Raw genomic sequence first — 9,117 nt, forward strand, 5'->3', positions numbered from 1 at the left:
TCAATGGTGAAAAGCTGAAAACCTTCCTACTAAAATCTGGCAAAAGGCAAGGTTCTCCACTCTCACCATTTTTATTCAACATAATCTTGGAAGTCCTAGCCACTGCAATCAGGAAAGAAAAAGAAATACAAGAGATCCAAATTGGAAAAGAAGCTAAAAAATCGTCACTATATGCAGATGACATGATACTATATATAGAAAACCCTAAAAGGCCCAGGCAAAAACTACACGAAGTAATGAAAGAATTTGGCAAGGTACAAGGATACAAGATCACAAGATTAATGTACAAAAGGATACAAGATTAATGTACAAAAATCAGTTGCATTTCTTTACACTAATGATGAATCAACAGAAAAAAGAAATAAAGAAACAATCCCTTTTAAAATTACATCTAAAGTAATAAAATATCTAGGAGTAAATCTAACCAAGGAAGCAGAAGACTTATACATGGAGAACTACAACGAAATTAAAGGAGACTTTAAAAAATGGAAAGATATCCCATGCTCCTGGATTGGAAGAATTAGTATTGTTAAAATGGTCACATTTCCCAAGGCAATCTACAGATTTAATGCAATCTCTATCAAATTACTAAAGGCATATTTCACAGAAGTGGAACAAATTATTATAAAATTTATATGGAATCACAAAAGACCCAGAATTGCCAAAACATAACTGAAGGAAAAGAATTAGGCTGGAGGAACAACCCTCCCAGACTTCAGACCATACTACAGAGCTACATTAATCAAAACAGCATGGTATTGATACAAAACAGACATATGGACCAATGGAACAAAATTGCCCAGCAATGAACCCACAATGTTTTGGTCAATTAATCTTCAACAAAGGAGGCAAGAACATACAATGGAATAAAGACAGTCTCTTCAGCAAATGGTGTTGGGAAAATTGGACAGCAGCATGTAAATCAATGAAGTTAAAATACTCCCTCTCACCATACACAAAAATAAACTCAAAATGGATTAAAGACTTAAACATAAGACAAGTCACAATAAACCTCTTAGAAGAAAACACAAGCAGAACATAATCTCACATACATCTCAGCAATGTTCCCCAGGGCGGTCTACCAAAGAAATAGATATAAAAGTAGAAATAAACAAATGGGACCTAATTAAACTTAAAAGCTTTTGCACAACAAAGGAAACCATAGGCAAAACAAAATGGCAACCTACAGATTAGGAGAAAATATGTGCAAAAGATGAAACTGACAATGCTTAATCTCCAGAATATATAAACATCTCATATGACTTAATAAGAAAAAGAGAAACAACCCAATCCAAAAATGGCAATACACCTAAACAAGCAATTCTCCCATGAAGACATACAAATGGCCAAAAGCACATGAGAAAATGCTCAATACCTCTAATTATCAGAGAAATGCAAATTAAAACTACAATGAGGCTTCACCTCACACCAGTCGGAATGACCATCATTCAAAAGTCTATAAATGACAAATGCTGGAAAGGGTGTTGTTGAAAAGGGACCCCCCTACACTGTTGGTGGGAATGTTGTTTGGTGTAGCCATTGTGGAAAACAGTATGGAGATTCCTCAAAAGACCAAAAGTAGACTTAACATATGATGCAGTGTTCCCACTCCTGGGCATATATACAGAAGAATCCCTAATTCCGAAAGACACCTGCACCCTAATGTTCATAGCAGCACTATTTACAATAGCCAAGACATGGAAGCAACCTAAATGTTCATTGACAGATGACTGGATAAAGAAGTTGTGGTATATTTATACAATGGAATACTACTCGGCCATGAAAATTGAGAACATATTGCCATTTGTAGCCACGTGGATGTCCCTGGAGAATGTCATTCTAAGTGAATTAACCCAGAAAAAGAAATATACCACATAACACTTATATGTGGGCTCTAAAAAATAAGACAAATGAACTTATATATAAAACAAAAACAGACTCACAGACATATAATACAAACTTGTGGTTGCCAGGGGAGAGGGGATTTTGAAAGGATAAACTGGGAATTTGAGATTTGCAGATACTGAGTGACATATACAAAATAGATAAACAACTTTTACTGTATAGCACAGGGAATTATATTCAATATCTTGTGGTAGCCAAGTTTTTAAAAAGAATATGAAAATTAATATATGTATATTTATGTATCACTGAAGAATTTCGCTGTGCACCAGAAATTGAGGCATTGTATACTAACTATAACTCAATTTTAAAAAGTAAAAAAAAAAAGTTGTCATTAAACTAGCAAAAATGCTCAGAGAGCACATACAAATGAACCCACTGTCACTGTCCAAATGAAATCACAGTGGGTTAGGAGAAAACTTGCACTGATTTTGAGAAAAACAGGCAATGAGCCCAAACCAAATTTAATATCTTCCACTCTTCGTTTTTCCCTTTGGGCTTCATTCTCATGGAAATCCGACATGGAAGGGAAGTGTTAGGGACTTCAGGCTAGCTGATGCTCACTCCATGTTCTCTGATCAGCCATCTTAGCTGTGACAGGGGAGTGAGTGTCTCACTCCAAGTGGAAGAACACAGCACCAAGGCAGTGGGGGACCTCAAATACATCCACAGCACAAAGAAATCGTTTCTCAAAACGTTTTGAGATATATGTCTACCAATCAGCATCATCAAAATATTCACTTGTATGTACTGCTTATGAAGCCATCATTATGGTCTCCGAGGGTACTAGAATTACAAGAGTTTACAAGATCTGACAAATAACATAATGAGTTTTTCTTCTGTCTTTAAAATTTAAAGAAATCGAAAACATTATTTTGGTGGGCTAGCTGCCTCCATTGAGAAAAATTTAAAGAAGCACAGCTACAAATATAAATATCAAACCAAGCTCGGTCTCTGTACTGATCACTGGTCCCTGGCAGACGCAAGATGGAAATGTGTAGCTCAAGTTCTTGGCATGAATTACTTGCTATTAATTTGTCATTAACTGTAGATTCTGTCAAACTTAAATTTAATCATATTGATTTGTTTTCTAAAATAAAGACCTTTCACTTAAAAAATTAAAAAAAAACATAAAAATCTTCAAAACCTAATAAAAACGGGCAACTTGTTATACCCTGGTTTATATTAGACATTAGGAAGGTCTTCCATTGTCTTCTTATTTACACTTTCACGTGCAATAAAGAAAAATCAGGATGCAGTTTAATCTAGTTCTTTTAAAAGATCTCTGAAGCCACCATAGCAAGATAGATAGGTTGATTCACACACTAGCTTCTCCAAAGTTCAGATAATTTTTACAAGTGTCATTTATTCCAAATTTGGAAATACCCTGGAGGAAGGTAGGGACAAATGGTGGTAGGAGACACACTGTAACTATAGGAAGGACCTTACCTCTTCCCTGAATGTGTAGAAGAGCAGAGTGAGTCATGCTTGTGGGGAGTGGAGAGGAACCGAGTGCAGATTCCACTGTGGACCTGCTGAGGTTAGGGTTGGTGTGGTGCTGTTGATGAGCATGTGCTCCAAGGAAAGGTGGGGTCAGGGAGTCCAGAATCACTGGAAATGGTTTCCTGGGACATGTGTCTAGAACCAGATGGCCTGGAATGGAACTAGCATGAACAGAATTCCACAGTCCCACAAAGGTAGATTCCCAGGTCCATGAACAACCGGGACCACAGGTGTGGGGGACATGAAGGTCACTGTCTGAGAAAGTGGCAACAGGCCATTAACAGCAGTGAGGGTGTATGTGTCAGGGCTGGGAGGTGGGGTAATTCTTAAATCTTAGTTCACATGTAGACTACAAGAGACTGGGTGTGGAGAAGCCAAAGTCAGGGTGAGGAAAAGTAGTGGGGTATTTTTGTAGAAGGACACACTGAGGCTTGGTGATGTGTTAAAAATGGGGGAGTACCACTGGTTTTCTGTTTGGGGAGGCTAAAACCGACAGCAGTGGAATGAGAGGTGGATTCGAGGAAAGAAAGGACATGGTGATGAAGTGAAGACACTTTTCTGGGGAGGTGAAGAGACTGGAACAGAAGTAAAATGTCTCTTTTCTCCAAAGTGATCCTCAAAGGCACAGAGAGTTCAGAAGTCTCCCATTCTTCTCCCATTACCAGCTGCTTTCAGGGACTCCATGAGGGATAGGGAAGCCATCTGCTTGATTATCACAGTAGAGAGCATCCTTGGTGAAGTGGAAAAACTTAAAAATTATATTTGAAATTATATTTTCTGAAGGCATCCATTTAAGAGGTTGCCATTGGGATTCTTTTTTGAGAAGACTTGGAATTACAAATAAGTGCAAAGTATCCATTGAGATCTGCCCTCTCCAAAGTGGCAGCTGCTAGGGGGGAGGGTATAGCTATGTGATAGAACATGTGCTCAGCATGCACGAAGTCTGGGTTCACTCCCCAGTACCTCCATTAAATATAAATCAATAAATACCTAATTACCCTCCCAAACAAACAAAACAAAACAAACAAACAAACAAACAAAACAAAACAAAGCACAGGAAAACAAAGTGGCAGCCGCTAGCCACATGTAAATATTGCTTGCTTGATACATAGCCAGCTGAAGTTGAGATGCTCGGTATATGTAAAATAGACTCAGATTTTGAAGGTCTAGTATGAATAAAAGCATGTGAAATATCTCATATATTTTTCTGTTGATTATATGCAGCAATGATAGTATTTTGGCTCTATTGGATTAAATATAAATATATTGCTAAAATCAATTCCTTTTTTTTTTTTTTTTTACTTATTTAAAAAAGTTGGGGAGGCTTCTGGAAAATTCAAAATTGCATGAGTTGTTTGCATTATATTTCGACATCCCCTGAGTTGATTTACCAGAAACATACTTTTGCCAGTCCTGTTCATTTTATGAAGTTTTGTTTAATTATTAGAATTACGTTTTCATGCTGTAACTTTTACCAGCCTTCTGTATGAAATCAAGCAGTAAGGAGCTAGCATTTTTGGTTTTGCTTTCTGAATTTGATGAATGACTGCATTACTGTTTTGTGTTTTCTTTCCCAAAATTTAACTGTGTGCTGGTTAATTCCAGGATGGTGATGTCTGAGTTTTTTGTTTTTTGGTTTTTTTTCTTTCCCTTTTTAAAGGTAAAATTGCACCATCCTGGAAATAGTTATCTCAGGGTATTAGGAATTATTTTTTAAAACATTCACCTCTCAAAATTCCTTCACTGGGCCTGGCAGCTCACACCATGACTGTATTTCTCTTTAGAGCTGCATTTTCAATACATTTTATTGATGTATATTTGATTTACAATTTTGTGTTAGTTTCAGGTGTACAGCAGGGTGATTCAGTATATATATATTTTTTTTCTTTTTCAGATTCTTTTCCACTGTAGGTTATTACAAGAAATTGAATATAGTTCCTTGTGATATACAGTAGGTCCTTGTGCTTACATATTTTATATATAATGGTGTGTATCTGTTAATATGGCCTCTTTTTGGATGCAAACAACATACTTTGGGGCTCGGAGCCTTGAAAAACGAACACTACTAAGGCCATCCGCCCATGCTTTGGGGGCTTTCTGAGTTTGTCTGCCCCCCCAGGGGAAGGGAATGGCTCTTGTCATGGGATGTGATGGTGCTTGGGCATCAGGGCTCTTTCCTGTAGCCGCGGCTGTGTGTCCTCATTGAGCAGGGCAGAAAAATTGATGCCTATGCTGAAGTGGACAGGGGATTCTGTGGACAGTGTGTTCTCACAGTATTATCTTTTTCTGAGTGGCAGGGGATAATTATTTGACAACTTCTGTGTGACTGACAAGAAATGTGTGTGGTAGAATAGCCTTTCACATCTTACATCTTGAAGCAGTCATTTTCCCTCCCTTTTTACAAAAGAATTTATGTTGTTGGGAAAACTACTCGTTATGTGGACTTACCATAGTCACAGCCTTATGCCACTTAAACATATTTTCTTCTTGTGCTTTCCAGAACATTGTAAAGCTGATAGAAAGAAAACAAGCAGGAGGGAATTCTCCTAAACTCATTCTATGAAGCCACCATCAGTCTGATACCAAAAACAGGCAAAGACACCACCAAGAAAGAGAATTAAAGACCAATATCACAGAAGAACATAGATGCAAAAAATCCTCAAGGAAATACTACCAAATAGAATGCAACAGCACATAAAAAAAGATCATACATTATGATCAATTTGGGTTCATCCCAGGGACACAAGTGTGGTTCAACACATAGAAATCAATGTAATAATTCACAACAACAAGAGAAAGGACTAAAACCACATGATAATCTCAATAGATGCAGAAAACACACTTAATAAAATTCAACGGAGAACTATAAAACATTGATGAAGGAAATTAAAGAAGTTTCTAAAAAATGGAAAGATACCCCATGCTCCTGGATTGGAAAAATCAATATTGTTGAAATGGTCATACTGCCCAAAGCAATGTACAGATTTAATGTGATCTCTATCAGATTACACAGGACTTTTTTTTTTTAAATAGAATTTGAACAAATAATCTTAAATTTATATGGAACCACAAAAGACCCAGAATTGCCAAAGCAAAAATGAAGAAAAAGAATGAAGCTGGAGAAATAACCCTCCCAGACTTCAGACAACACTACAGAACTACAGTCATCAGGACAGAATGTTATTGACATAAACACAGGCTTATGGATCAATGGAACAGACTAGAAAGCCCAAAAATAAACCCACAGACCTACAGTCAATTAGTCTTTGACAAAGATAGGCAAGAAAATACAGTGATTAAAGACAGTCTCTTCAGCAAATGGTGTTGGGAACACCGGACAGCAACATGCAAATCAATGAAGTTCGAACTCCCACACGCCATACACAAAAATAAACTCAAAATGTCTTAAAGAATTAAATATAAGGCAAGACACTGTAAATCTCCTAGAAGAAAACATAGACAAAATATTCTCTGACATAAATCTTAGCAATGTCCTCATAGGGCAGTCTACCCAAGCAATAGAACACCTAGAAACCTCTTCATTCCACGATTCCACAGTGTTCAAAACAGTAATTCACTTGTGCAGCTGGGTAATAAGCCACAGCTGCCAGACCACTGGACTTTTCTAGATTTCTTGTAATGTCAAAGAAATCCAGAAAAGTCATTTGCTATTTGAAGAAATCTTTGTTATCTCATTTTACAGTTAAAATTTTTTATTCCATTTTTCTAAAATTCAAAACTTCTGATTATATTAATGCATAATCATACAGACACACTTGTCAGGTGTACAGACTACACTTTTTTCTTATCATTATAAACAAAGTTCAATTAATCAAGAAGTTACAATGAATTACAAATTATGTCCTAGGACATGAAGCAGATACAAAACATGTGAAAAAGAGCAATCTTTATGATAATTTGGAATCTAGCTGGAGACATAAGTACTATGTTGTGCCATCAAACAATTACTTGGTTTTGTGTTATATTCCAGATATATAAAGGAAGTACCAAGAGAAGAAATCTTGTGTGACTTGAAACATTACATAGCTTTGCACCTGAAGGACACTCAGTAAAAACTAAATGAGGGAACAAATGAATGAACAAGAAAAACCAGCATAGCTGTGCAGATACATAGGCTTGAGCAGGGTTTTCAACAACCAGCAACACAAAATCTGCTCCTCGCCAAAGAAAAGCCCTCAAGTCTAAATACACACCTGAAATATTTCATTGAGTCTAAAGGCACATATCTGTTTTCATGTCTCAGCTTCTCAGAAATTGATGAGATGCCATAATTTAAAGTGGGGCATTTTTTCTTTCTAATAGTTAAAATAAATGTGTATCTCAAGCATCTTAAATTTGATCAAACATATTGATTGACTCTAAACAAATGTTATTGTATGTAATATGATTTCAAAATTAATCACTTAATACATGTAAATTTATATACCTTATTATAACTTTTATTATACATAACAGCTCAAAAACTTAACGAAAGCCAATGAAAAATTGTGATGTCAAATCCTGTAAGATCTAATTCTTAAAGTTTCAAAACATAAAACAACAAAATTACAACCACTACAAACTCATACAGCACATCTTAAAATCTAGAGCATGCAGAATCTGCAATGTTACTGCAAACGGTGCTGTGAGGTAAATAACTGCAGATACTGTAAACAAACCTGTTATAGAAATACGGAAGATATTCTTCCCATTTTACACTAAAAGGTGGAAAGCTGGGGAAAAGAAAATAATTTTTGTTGCTATAATTTTATCTATAAATAAAAGAATAAAATACTGACCATCTTAACATGTAGAAGTTTTACTGAAAAAGAAATAGAAAGGTGTTAACTTCATATTAATGAATTTCATATTCACTTATAAATTACTCTAAAGGAAAACTCACACAATCAACATAATGCAGTAACATAAAACAAGCAACCTGCTATATTTTATTTTGACTGGGGGAGATGCCATTTTTTTTAAAAAAGGAAGCAATGAATTTGCCAATGTCTGACTATTATCAGTCAGCTAGGGAAACATTTTATAGTCTACTGGAAAAGTGCAAACAGGCATGAATTAAACTGCTGACACAACCTTAGTAAAGCATCCTAGTCTAATTAGTATAGGAAGTTACGTCAAGGAAAGAGCTTCCCTACCAATTTTTTTTTATCATTATCAGCCTCAATATCTGAATAGAAAAGGATATGAACTAGTGAAACATTAATCAATTAAGGGAAGAATAAACCTTAAATCTGTAGGAGAATCTGCATTTATCTATGCACCTACAGGTATGTATGTCTGTATAGGAATTTCTCATAAGAATTACATAGTGAATCTGACTTTTGCTATGTACAGGGGTAACTAGTCACTTAGTATTTTTAGCCTTAAGATTCATCACTAGAAAATGAAATAGCACTTGTTGAGTTTCTGCAATATGCCCATCACTGTGCTAGATGTTTTAAGTAAATTATCTCAATCTCCAAAAGAATCCTACCAGATAATTAGAATTTACTTCACATAACCAAAACTCAGTCACCTAAATTTGATTCCATTGGCCAAGTCAGCCAAACTCCAAAGACTTTTTCCTTTACTACATTGTAGTATGTATATATAAACATGAATGTGCACAAATACATTCCACTACATGAATCATGACATAGCAATGGGACAGCTAGAGACTACTGTCTAATTTTTTCTACATAACACACTTCT

The 9,117-nt window shown here is 35.8% G+C and overlaps 1 long non-coding RNA gene across 1 annotated transcript; it reads left to right on the plus strand.

The window, feature by feature from the left end:
• Positions 1 to 5,038: 5,038 nt before the first annotated feature.
• LOC135321562 (uncharacterized) lies at positions 5,039 to 8,204 on the plus strand. Its single transcript, XR_010381427.1, has 2 exons — positions 5,039 to 5,356; positions 5,906 to 8,204. It is a non-coding gene; the product is annotated as an uncharacterized LOC135321562 (long non-coding RNA).
• The last annotated feature ends 913 nt before the right edge of the window (positions 8,205 to 9,117 follow it).

Source organism: Camelus dromedarius, chromosome 6 (genome assembly GCF_036321535.1).
Source record: "Camelus dromedarius isolate mCamDro1 chromosome 6, mCamDro1.pat, whole genome shotgun sequence".
Taxonomy (NCBI): domain Eukaryota; kingdom Metazoa; phylum Chordata; class Mammalia; order Artiodactyla; family Camelidae; genus Camelus; species Camelus dromedarius.